The sequence below is a fragment of the Siphateles boraxobius genome, unplaced genomic scaffold, assembly GCF_051911475.1.
Source record: "Siphateles boraxobius isolate OS27281-9 unplaced genomic scaffold, OSU_SipBor_1 19, whole genome shotgun sequence".
Taxonomy (NCBI): domain Eukaryota; kingdom Metazoa; phylum Chordata; class Actinopteri; order Cypriniformes; family Leuciscidae; genus Siphateles; species Siphateles boraxobius.
In genome coordinates this window covers 26,451,607-26,464,765 of record NW_027508799.1, presented here as the reverse complement: position 1 = coordinate 26,464,765, position 13,159 = coordinate 26,451,607, and the positions used below count along the sequence as shown (strand labels likewise).

Here is a 13,159-nt window from a genome sequence, read left to right as displayed (position 1 = left end):
CATCAGTTATAAAACAAAGTTTATCAGCTATAAGGCAGCTCTGCAGAAATCTCAATCTCAATTCAGTTTAAGTTTTGTTCTCATCAGATAGTGCGTGTAGTCAATTCAATAATATTCCTGAATATTAAGAGTCTTTTCAATAATGACAGGAAACTGAGGCAACTGACGTGGAAAGTCACATGACAATGGCAATATGGCAGATGTAGTAGTACGACTGCATTTATACATAAAACATACTCTATTAACGAAAGGTAAGGAAATGCAGTAAGAGATTTTGGATGCAGCTACAGTATAAGGAGGAGGAGACAGAGACATTGGAATGAATGGCAACAGAACAAAATTCTGCGTTTCAGTTCAAAGAGCCTTTTTGATAGATATGTTGCGTATTATTTTTATATTAGCTGGACCAGCCTGAAAAAAGTCAAGCTAGAAAATCTAAATTATGATACCTCAAATAGTTTTTGAGATGTCTTTTTCCCCTCACTTAAGTAGATATATTCTTTATTTGAATGTCTGTTGTACATAGACAATCGCGGCCTGGGGAAAACTTCCAAGAAGGCCGCTAATTTAACTGACTTTCCTTGAAGGGACCTTAACAGTGTTTACACTCTTTATGGAAATTAACCAATTAAATTAACCCACTTTCCCCCTCCACATTATATAGGTTAAAATACACCTTTGAGCCAGAATGAAATGAATTTTTTTTTTCGATTGAAATAAAGCTGAAATGAAACAAAACATAAATATTTGACAAAAACATTAACAAAATTTTGAAATGACTAAGTAGGCTACTATAGAAACAAAACTGAAATAAAAATAAATTGAAAATATTCATAAATATTTGTATACAAAAAAAAACTGATAAAAAAGATAAGAGCCCCAAGAAAAATTACAAAAATTTTAACTGAAAATATAATAAATATAAAATTAAAAGTATTCAAAATATAAAATAACTAGTGTCAAATCAATTAATTGCGATTAATCGCATCTAACATAAAAGTTTTTAAACACACACACACACGCACGCAGGCATGCACGCACGCACATTATATATTTACACAACTTTTATGTTAGATCTGATTAATCGATGGAGCACTAAAAATAACTCAACACCGGTTCAGTAATTTTTTTAAATTTGATCAATGACCAGCACAAATGGACACTAAGTAGAAATAACAAATAAAAATATTTTTTTTGAATATGAATAAAATTATTTAAAAGTTAATGCCAACTTACCTTTAGGTAAATAAAATATCTAGGGAATGTTTCACAGTAAATATGAAAGGGGTATTGACCAGCCCCCCTTTCTGCTGGCAAGCAATTGTCATTCCCTCCCACTGAAACACCTTGTTGCCGATGGCGATGCAATTAAAGGGACGGAGAACTCATTTCAGATGCATGTCTCCTTTGCCTGAATTGCCAATCAGGAAGGGCGATTTTGAGGTAGCTGTGGAAATACCGCACTCACCCGCTTCATTTGTTCTGCATTCAAAGGAAGATATAGAACGACACAGATATAAATTTATAGAGAAGGAAGGCCGGAAACAAATATGTTGTCTACATGTTCTAATTTATCTCACCTTACACACCTTTTCTGTCCCGCACCTCACCAAGAAGCCTCCTCACTTCCCAGTCCAAATTTAAATTCAGAAAAATTCCTAAGCGGATTTTCTCAATTTAGCCATACTTTTAATCTTTGGCAAAAATGAGTGATGACTTCTTTCAAAATATATGAAAAAAAAAAAACCTGACAGGCTTACAGCACACACCGGCGGATTAGTTTCCCGTGGAGATGAGGTTTTCCTTTGTGCTGCCGTGTGTCTGTTTGATGGGGGTTTAACAGGAAGCGTTCATGCTGAAATTGGATGCAGACAGGGATAGTGGTGCGATGGCCGGGTTTTGATATGGACCCCACGCAGTAACTCTGGTCTAACCCTCATCTTCATCTCCCTGAGGCCTGCCTTAACGCCTATAAAGACTACTATACTCCCTGGATACACACAGTAACAAACTGGGGTGTTATTTAAACGCATATATAGCTAGATCTGAAGAAAATGCACATTTCTCCATGTTTACACCCATTGAAAGTGGTTTCCGGAGGAAATTTATGCCCTATCATTCTCGCTTTTGAGATATTGGATTCCTCACGTTTACGCTCTGCCAAGGATGCTGACGAGAGATGAAAATACTGCGTATGATGCCGGACTCTCGCAATGTAAGATGATTATGACATCTTGTTGCGTAGAAACGGGCCATATGCTGCTGCAAAGCAAGGTTAACAGGTTGTTTACCGGCTAAATCAGTTCAGGGTCCTGCTTCATGAGTACACAAAATGAAAGACAACTTGAGCTTTCTTCCAATTTGCTTGAAGTAGGGCGGTACTAGACAAGAAGCATGATTTGGAAAGTATTAGGATCAACACAAGGCGGTTCATAGGCACATGATTGGACGACTGCTGTCCTGGTCAGCACCCCCACCCCCCTCCCGTGCTGGCCAGGGTTCACGACAGATGGGCAAAGGCAGGCCTAAGCTCAGACTGTCTGAGACACTCACCAGGGCAGGATGGGTATCCTGTTCTATCAGCCTCATCCTCTCAATCCTGCAAACAGGCATTTGTTTGTTGATTTGGCTGCTTTGATGCCCCATTATACACCCTGTGCTGACAGACAGAGAACACTGGCTTTCCCCTGATTTGCATGAGGTGGTGCAAACGAATTAGAAATAATAAAGATATTTCTTATTTAAAGTGATGTACATTGTTTTATAAACATGGTCTTGACAGTTCTTTAGGGTTATAGGAATGAACATTCAGATGGTCGTTACAGAAAAATAAACCCCTTTGAGTTATCATTTTATAAATAATAATGGTAATTTTAACTGATTTTAAACGGTATTGTATGATATTAGATGTTTATAACTGTGCATGCTCAATTTGGACTATGTTTACATTTAGATCACCTTGGCCTTAATCTAATGCTTACATGAATTGTAAATCTGTAAATACACTAATATTCTAGTAATACTATTAAATATAATCTTCAGCAAATCTTACATGAAAATATTTTTTTTGTGCTGTACACAATATATAATTCTATATTGTGATGCCTTAATCCACCAGTGTTTTTTTAGTATCAAGATACAATTTAAAATATATATATTTTTATGATTTAAAAAGTTATGATTTTAGTTTTAGTTAATTCACCTGATAGTATTTAACTTTTAATATATTTAAAAAAATAAAATATTGAATATCGGTGCATCCCTAAAACCATTATTTTGGGGGTCCAAAAGGGCTTATTTTTATTAAGAAACCAGCTTTTTGGCTAATTATTTAATATTAATGTACAAATATTAAAGGGTTAGTTTACCCAAAAATTAATTACGCACTCTCATGTCATTCCAAACCCATAAGACTTTCGTTCATCTTTGGAACCCAAATGAAGATCTTTTTGATGAAATCTGAGAGATTTCTGTCCCTCCATTCATTGACAGCTACTCAACTGACACTTTCATAAAGTTCATAAAGAGATCATAAAACCCATATCCATAATTTTCCATAATCCATATGAATTGAGTGGTTTAGTGAAAATTTTCTGAAAAGACACAATCACTTTATATGCTGATTGCTTTATGCTTTATATGCTTTATATGCTTTATATGCTGACTTTAATTTAGGCTTTTAGTCATATATAAACAATAGTCAACTTACACATCAATTGTGGTAAACAGAAGCTTGCCAATGAGTTTCTGTTTATGTTCACTGATCAATGTTTACAGTATATGTTTAAAAGCCTAAAAAGCCTAAATTCAGTCTGTTCATCATATGACGTTATCGTGTCTCTTCAGAAAATTTGGACTAAACAGCTTGATTCATATGGATTAGTTTTACTATCTTTTTATGAACTTTTTGAAACATCAAAGTGGTAGTTGTGTAGCTGCCGATCGAGGGACAGAAATTGCTCAGACTTTATTAAAAATATCTTCATTTCTGTTCCGAAGATGAATGAAAGTCTTATGGCTTTGAGGTTCGTGAGACATGAGAGTAAATGATGACAGAATTTTCATTTTTTGGGCAAAATATCCCTTTAATCTAAATATTATTTTATTATATAAGAACATGAAGCAAGGAGTGACATGCTATGTTGGAAATCTGACGATTGCAGAATTACACAGTAAACCAATCAAATTAAAGTATTCCAGAGAATTGTGAAGTAAGTGAATTCTAATTAGACCACATGCATTTCTATAAAGGGTCATAACACAAAATAACTATCCTTTCAATTTATAGCATTACCTAATGCCTTGTATTGCATGTCCTGCATTGCAACCAATAATACCCAACCACAACTTTACCCAAAATAACCTGATCAGGATGCATCCTTTGATGTGCACTTGTATTTAGCTGGTGCAAGTGCTGAGTTAGGACTGAGATAAACCACTGGGGTGGCTTGCTAGTCTGCAGGGTTTTTTTAAAGAGAGAAGTAAGGAGAGGAGAAGTATATTGGCTTGCCGTTTAAAGCCTCTGCTCTTGACCTACTTTTCTTTAATGGAGATTCTGAGTGCGAAAAAGAGCTGTTTATCAGACGATGAAAAGCATAATGACACAATTTATTTATTCAAAGCTGAGCAGCCAGGATTGAAAATGCTGACCCTTAAGGGGGGCTGGTGGTCAGCCTCAAGGTAGGGATGTCAAATAAATGTTGAAAAGTGCTTTTTATGCATTAGCATTTCATAAGGCTTATTTTGCTCGCTTTTTAATCATCCTATGTGATTTATAAGGAAATGTGTTGAGAAAATGGTTTATGGTGGAGATGCCATGAAGCACTGGCACTCTTTTAGGTTGTTCTTTGGAGGGCTGGTCACTGGCAAATCAAAATTAGTTGAAACGAGTCAAAATTAACTGGTTTAAATACGGTTCCTTCATATTGTTGGTCCCCGGTGGGTTGAGCAGGTTGGGGGGGATCTTCACAAATTCAGCGGGTGGGTACATGCCGAGCGTTTGCAATTAGAGTTGTGTAGTGCTCATGAGGTCCATAGAACTTCAAAAAGAATTATTCAGGCCTTCCTTTTATTTGATTACGGCCGGTCCCCTGACTTTCCCTTGCCAGCAACCACAATGCATTTCACCAATTAGCTGTTGCACCTGGCCACAATTGATATGTTGTCAGAGTACTGCGCTCAATGCAGAATGCTTAATAGTTGCATCTCAATCCCCAAATTATTCACTAAAGCATATAAATATTTGATCCCTGTACCCTGTAGCTGTGTATTGGATCTTTTTTTTTTATTATTCCAACCTCCATAAAAACACAGATGTTTTATATAAATATTTTAGGTCATCAACTCTTCTCTTCCCCACTTTCTCTCACTCTCTATATCCTTTCCTCATTTACTATTTGAAGCAACTATTAGTATTTTAACACCACAGGAAAGCGGCTTCATTGAAATGCAATGAAAACTGCACAGAAAAGGCAAAGTTAACTAATGGGCTCAAATTTTCAAACGAATGCAAGATTAAAGTCAATTGAATCTCCCATTGGGTTTTGACTGAAACCCTTTGAAAAGGAGCCCCGTAGTGGTTTTCAGAAATGAAAAATAGGACTTGTTCTAAAATATTAATAACATTTTATACCCTCATTATGGCAAAGCAATTACATTTATTCAGAAACTTACTTTCTACCTTGAGGTGATTCGCAAGCAGGTAATGCCACCCTCAGCCCTCCGAACAGTCTTCTACGCCGTTCTCCAAATATACCGCACTGACACATCGGAGGAAGGGATATAATTTAATATAGGCCAAATTCATATTTGATCTGTGCATTGTAAGTGAGAGCTCTAATACTCCATGTACTGGCAGACCGTCATGAATCTCCGAGCACGAACGGCAAATCTGGGTACGAGACAATTCCTTTTCTTCGTGGTCGTCTAGAGGGGAATCAGAATTAGAGATCCGAGGTGCAATAAAACAGTAGAATAGTGCATAAACCTTTCGGGAGTGCATAACTAAGTTCCGTATGAGTGTTTTATATCAGTCTTTGTGCACTTGACATCTCCCATCAACTAGTCTGGCCTAGTTTCCCATAACAGACACAATTAATTAAATATATTACACAATGTGCGCCCTCATAGATATAAATGAAGCATGCAATACAAAAACAATTCAGAGAGGAGATTAGGCGGAAAAGTTGCATTTGTTCTCCATTGACTCCTCTCCCTCCAAACCCCCAAAGTTCCTCCCCGGCTCTTCAGAGGGTTTTAGCATCTCTCGAATCACACACCGCAATATGACAAAAAGCAGCACATTTGCTGGAGCTCGCACGCATTCAGACAGGGAGGAAGATTTGAGACTCCTCTCTCGTTCTCACTAGCGCACGCTCTGCCCGTAATGGGGTAGAAGTCATTAAAAACATCACTGCAGGCCTAATTAAGACGGGACATCTGGTCTCTCCTCACAGAACGGATCGCAGCCGCGTACAAATAACTCCTCCATGACAAGTTGAGAGGTGTCATACATCTCAGTGATCGTCAATCAACAGGGGACTTAGGCAACTCTTTCATCGTTAACGAGCGAATGCTTTGTTTTCCCGTTATAAGAGAAAACATTTTGACAAATTTCAAAAGGGGGGTTGGAGGCAGGGTGTCTTCTGTCATTTTTCAATTCCCCTTTTATGTTGCTGCCAATTAGTTGGTGTAAACTTTAAGTTGCCTTTGACAATATCGGGTGGTGATGGCGCAGTGGATAAGACACATGCCTTTGGTGTGAGAGACCTGGGTTCGAATCCACTGTGAGACACCAATGTGTCCCTGAGAAAGACACTTAACCCCTAGTTGCTCCAGAGGCGTGCGACCTCTGACATATCTAGCAATTCTAAGTCGCTTTGGATAAAAGCGTCAGCTAAGTGAATAAATGTAAATGTAAATGACAATTATGATTTCTGCATAGCACATGCGTGTACGATGGCGGATCTGCTACAGGTTGGTCCACGAGTGACAACACGAAGGAAAATGAGGATGGAAGATCTGTTTTCATGAAAGTCCTGTCAAAAGTCGTTTTGCGTCACCAAGGGGACTTTTGAACGTGAATTTCGCTGTCCAGGTAACACGGGAGAACGAGTAAACATTGTTCATTTACATATACTACCATGTAAATGAACAATGTTCATTACTACATTGTAACAATACAAGAGGATGCATCCTTTTTATTATATACCATTTCTTGGTATGTTAGTATATTAGACACAGCATAAATATAAAATATCAAATGCACCAAAAGGAGCTGACTATAGCGTTCACTGAAACTATCTAGTGTGAAACTATGGTCTACTCATTTTGTTTAATACACTGATAGCTGCTCAGATGTTATTCAGCATCATGTGCATTTGGCATACACAGTTGCAGCCCTTGGTGATTCAATATGTTCGGGTTTTTTGTCACTCTTTTATGAGATTAGACAGCTTATCAAACATTAATAAGTGGATAGGAATTAACAGCATGCTAGAAAAACGATTCCACTTGCAACAACACAAAGGGTTAAAGTTGAACAGCGCAAACCCTCCAAGAAAAAGAACAAAAATACAAAAGATGGATAAAAAATAAATAAAGAACAAAGGCAAAATAACCAGACCTAGTCAGAAGCTAAGGGAGACAATGCATGAAAATAATTGGAGCCCAAGGGGTGATATTTGTTCTCCTGAAATAATAATTACTCTTTTGGACTGTGTGCAAACACTTTAACACTAAGGGAGCAAAAAAAATCTTATCAATAATCATTTCTACAGCAGTGCGGCCAAGCTTTCTTTATACATCACTATTTTTGCACTCGATGCACTTTGCTGCTTTGATTTTTTCACCAATATCACCTTACATTTTAATTAGATAAATCATAGATGCAGAATTCTTATTAACAGAACTGAACCCTCTGACAACTTCAGTGTGCTTCACAGTCTAAAGGCGCTCTCCAGCCCTGATTGTGTATAATTCTAATCAGAACCTCACCATCTTATAGATAAGACAGAGTAGCAGATAATGCACTAAAAAAAAGCCTATCGAGTCTAAAATAAGGCAATTTCTATGTAAATCGGCAATAAAGCAGAACTTTCCTAACTGCTGAGGGCAGTCGCATTATTGACATGCGGGCTGTTCGGAAATTGTTTAACCGCTTGATAGCAGGTATCTCGCCAGATATTTGCTTACCTTTCCTCTTCCATTAATGTTCCCTCTAATATTAAGCCATCTTCCATGCACACTAACAGACGCTGCTCGCACTTTAGCATCTGATTAGCGCCCAGTAATTCTATCTCCACCAACGACTGCGCTGTAAGATTGCCCGCAATATTATGTGCAGGATGAAGCATATCCATCCATCTCGAATTGAACTCTAGGATGCATTATTGATTGACCAGCGAGATTGTGTCAGGAAAATAAGTGCCACTGGGTTATAGTTTAATATGGATGATAATGCACAAGGGCCTTGGTGAACCATCAAAGCTAGGTCTGTTTTCATAGGTAGCAATGCGCTTCTTTTATGAAGCTTGAATCTGACTCATGCTTGCTCTTTGTTTGACGTAAAGTTAAGTTTCCACAACTTTGAAATGAGATGATAAAAGAATTCGGGTGTCAGCGGTTCTCTTATTGTAACTAGGGCTTATATTTCCCTGCAGGCCTCCTAGAGGGATTATGATTATACATTAGATTAACACTTTTATCCCTATCTGTGAGCAGCGAATTATTGGTAGATAAGGCGCAAACCAACTAAATGCATTGTATTCATAGGCAACCGCTCAGGAAGGTTTTCCCTATTGACTTTTGACCCCAGGACTGATCGAACTTGCCATCAGTCTTAGAGGATACTGAAGAGGATGTTCCCACTGCTAGAAACAAATCTGATTGGATGGGATTTCCGATGTAATTCTATTTGCCTGCATGCATGTGTCTGTGAATGGCAGTGTAAGCTTAAAATATAAAGGTTAAACCATTTGAGAACTAGATGTTATAATATTAAGCATGTATGTTCTGTGTAACCAGTGAATGCCAAATAATTCAGAGTCAAGGTGCATGGCCATGTCTTGTGCCCCGCTGAAATTTGTTCTCAGATTCCAATGGACACAAACGAGATACCATTCATTCAAAAGACAAACATAGCAAATTAGAGAGGTGTAAATGTTACAGGGAGTGTTTAGCCAAAAATGAAAATTCTGACATCATTTGATCACCCAAATGTCGCTCCTAATCTGTATCATTTTCTTTCTCCTTAGGTACACAAAAGCGAAAATTGTCCATAAAATTAAAGTAAATAGGGCTTAACTAACTCCAAAAATGACAAAAAGACACAATAAAAGCTGTCCATAAGACATATATATATATATATATATATATATATATATATATATATATATATATATATATATATATATATATATATGTGTGTGTGCGTGCGTGCGTGCGTGCGTGTGTGTAAATTAAGTTGTTTCACTCATAATCTGCAGTCCATTCCTCTAAAAAAAAACCTATCATATCACATAAGGTATGTTGTATGGGCCACCTTTATGGTGCTTTTGTGAGTTGGCCCTAAGCTACAGTGTATCTGTGTTTATCACTCAGCATATGCACAACTTTTTCATTTAAAAGATATAGGAAGAACTATAGAAAGAGCAAATGCAATAAATGCAATTACAATGTTTTAACATCCAACGGCAGATTGCACAAAATATGATGATCTCATTCTCATTTCAGTATTTAATGTCTAGGACAGCGCTACAGAGCATTCTTACATCACAGTACTTTTCTGTTGTCGAAGTTCGCAAGGCATTTACGGTAGCTGTGGGGCATTTATTTATTCATGTTTTTTTTCTTTAAATATTCACACAGTAACAATCTGTTAAGACTCATTGGCTGTCTCCTGAGCACTGGCCGGAGCGATGCAGAGAAGAGGGAGAAAGGGAGAGACGGCAGTTAATTATTAAAAATGTCAAAAATAATCACTAACTCCCTGCAAACCACTGTCATCAAACCTGTAGCGAATATCTGAATTCTATACAGGAGGTCAAAGGCACAATATGGGAGCCACTAATAGCAATGCAACAAAAACTTTCGCAGATGCAGTGAGGAATGGTTTTGTAAGCTGCTACAGAGAGGCTCAATAAATGACGGTTAAAACATGACCTCCATCCTACCGACATATGTTGTAACTGAAAACTACTTTCACCTCTATTTTCGCTGCTTTGTGCGTGAGATGTTTCAAGGTGGCCTCATTTGAATCAAGGCTGTCATAGTGCTTGAATTGGAAAGGATGTATAGAATCTTAATAAAACCCTCCACCATGGGCTACTTTTTTATGAAAGCACTTCATATCTCCTTTAAATGCCATAGGAGCTTATTTAGTGACATGATTGTGACTCTCATTTTAGGCTTTTGTCAGGTTTTTTTTGTTAAGGCAAGGCAAGTTTATTTATATAGCACATTTCATACACAATGGTAATTAAACGTGCTTTACATAGAAGAAATTAAAATAATCAAAAGAAATCAGGATAATTAAAACAGTTTAGAATAAAAAATAAAGTAAAATACAGCACAAATAGTCGCACGAACAGTGGCACAGTACTCATTCATTAAATGCACAGCTAAACAGATGTGTTTTGAGTTTGGATTTGAATGTGACTACTGTGGGAGCACATCTGATCTCTTCTGGAAGCTGGTTCCAGCTGCGGCTGGCATAGTAGCTAAAGGCGGACTCGCCATGCTTCGAGTGAACCCTTGGTATTTCTAACTGATGTGATCCTAATGATCTGAGTGATCTGTTGGGTTTATATTCACTGAGCATATCTGCAATGTATCGAGGTCCAAGGGCATTGAATGATTTATATATCATACCAGTAATAATACTTTAAAATCAATCCTGAATGTAACTGGGAGCCAGTGTTTAGACCTGAGGACTGGTGTGATATGTTAATATTTTCTGGTTCTGCTCAGAATCCTGGCAGCAGCGTTCTGTACGAGCTGCAACTGTATTATGGTCTTTTTGGGAAGGCCAGTGAGGAGTCATTACAATAATCCACCCTGCTGGTGATGAAAGCATGCACACCTCTTTAAGCTTTTTTGTTCTGTGTAGCCTTTTGTACACATTTTTTTGCTTTTATTTATTTTTTTGCTTAATGATGGATGGATGGATGGATGGATGGATATGTACTGACGGATAGACAGATGGATGGATGATGGATGGAATGATAGGCAGACACAGATGGATGTATGATGGATAGATGGATTGATGGATGGATGAAATGATAGACAAACACACGGATGGATGGATGGATGGATGGATGGATGCATGGATGGATGCATGGATGGATTGATGGATTTGGGCAGAAGGATTGATATGTACTGACGATAGACGGATGGATGGATGATGGATGGAACGGTAGACAGACACAGATGGATGTATGATGGAACGATGGATTGATGGATGGATGAATGAAATGATAGATAGATAGATGGATGGATGGATGGATGGATGGATGGATGGATGGATGGATGGATGGATGGATGGATGGATGGATGGATGGATGGATGGATGGATGGATGGATGGAAGGTTAGACAGACACAAAGATGGATGGATGGATGGAACGATAGATAAACAAATGGATGGATGATGGAACGATGGATGGATGGATGGTACGATAGAGAGACAAACAGATGGATGGATGATGGATGGATTGAATGACAGACAGACACACAGATGGATGAATGGAATGATAAGACAGACACAAAGATGGATGGATGATGGATAGATCAATGGATGGATGGAATGATAGACAGACAGATGGATGGATGATGGATGGATGGAATAAAAGACAGACAAAGATAGATAGATAGATAGATAGATAGATAGATAGATAGATAGATAGATAGATAGATAGATAGATAGATAGATAGATAGATAGATGAACTGATGTAAAGATAGAGAAAGAATATGAAGTAACAATTAAAAAAATATGTTCACTGTTCAATAAGTGAGAAAACAGAATCAGTCCATGTGTCGCTATATCCTATCTTGTTCAAGTGCATCCACTGAAAGCAAAACTAATGGAATTCTGTGTGGTGGGCTGTCTGCCGTTTTCTGATCACTAGAAGATTGCACTATTGACCAAATGTCAGGCGCAGAGAGATGCAATGATTGAATAAAAGAGTATACATAATCGAAGGCGAGAACTCTGCCAGGGCCGCCTTCTGTTGCCTCTCTAACTACACCCTGGGAAATTCTCAAAAATCATTACCCCTCCCATCACCACTAACACACATGCTTGCAGCCACACACGCTGCTGTCATCCCACCTCTGCTCTCTTGTGATGCTCTCTTGAAATGCTATTTGTTTTTCTCATTAAAAGCAAATTTTATATATGTCTCTCTCGTGCACGTCACATTTCTCATTCCAATGCATTTCTGCCCTGTTGCCAACAAACCGCTGCTTGGTATCTGTCTGAAGACATGTTATGAAATATTTTGGGCCCAAATTAATGTGCTATTACTACAGGAGGACCGAGGTGAAGATGACAGAGAGCCTCAGGATATTTAGATCAGAACCAGATTGGTTACCGGAAGGAAAAGTGGGTGTTGACCCCTGGAGACCAATACACCACCCCAAAAACACATAACTCACAGAGGGAGGAGGAGGAGGCAGCTAACAGATTAAATTCTGATTAGGGAGAAGATGCCCAGAGGAATTTATTGGTCACTTGAGAGGCTGAGTGATGTTCTACCAGTCTGACATCTGCTTGAACATGCTAATGACACTGTTGTATTTATAAATGCAACACAAATGTGGCATATGAAAAATGCATTCCCTCAAAAGAAAGATTTTTTCCCCCTAGTTCTGTTCTTAAGTGATCCAAATCTGTCAGAGGTGTAATACATTACATCCTCTCAGGAAAAGAAGGGAATTTTTTAAGGTTTTACCTTATGTTCTGTATTTTATATCTATCCTTAAAAAATTCATTTGCAAACAAAAAATTGTTAAAGGGGTAGTTCACTTAAAAATGAAAATTCTGTCATAATTTACTCACCCTCAAGTTGTTTCAAACCTGTATGAATTTCTTTCTTCTGCTGAACACAAAAGAAGATATTTTGAAGGATGTCGGTAACCAAACAGTTGATGGGCCCCAATGA

The 13,159-nt window shown here is 37.8% G+C and overlaps 1 protein-coding gene across 1 annotated transcript in view; it reads right to left on the bottom strand.

Moving 5' to 3' along the window:
* Positions 1 to 219: 219 nt before the first annotated feature.
* The window catches only part of mgst1.1 (microsomal glutathione S-transferase 1.1), an 87,153-nt gene continuing 74,213 nt past the window's right edge, over positions 220 to 13,159 (bottom strand). The window contains exon 8 of the transcript XR_013205311.1: positions 220 to 1,482. The gene's annotated coding sequence lies outside the window, so the exon portion shown is untranslated. The remainder of the gene's footprint in view (positions 1,483 to 13,159) is intronic.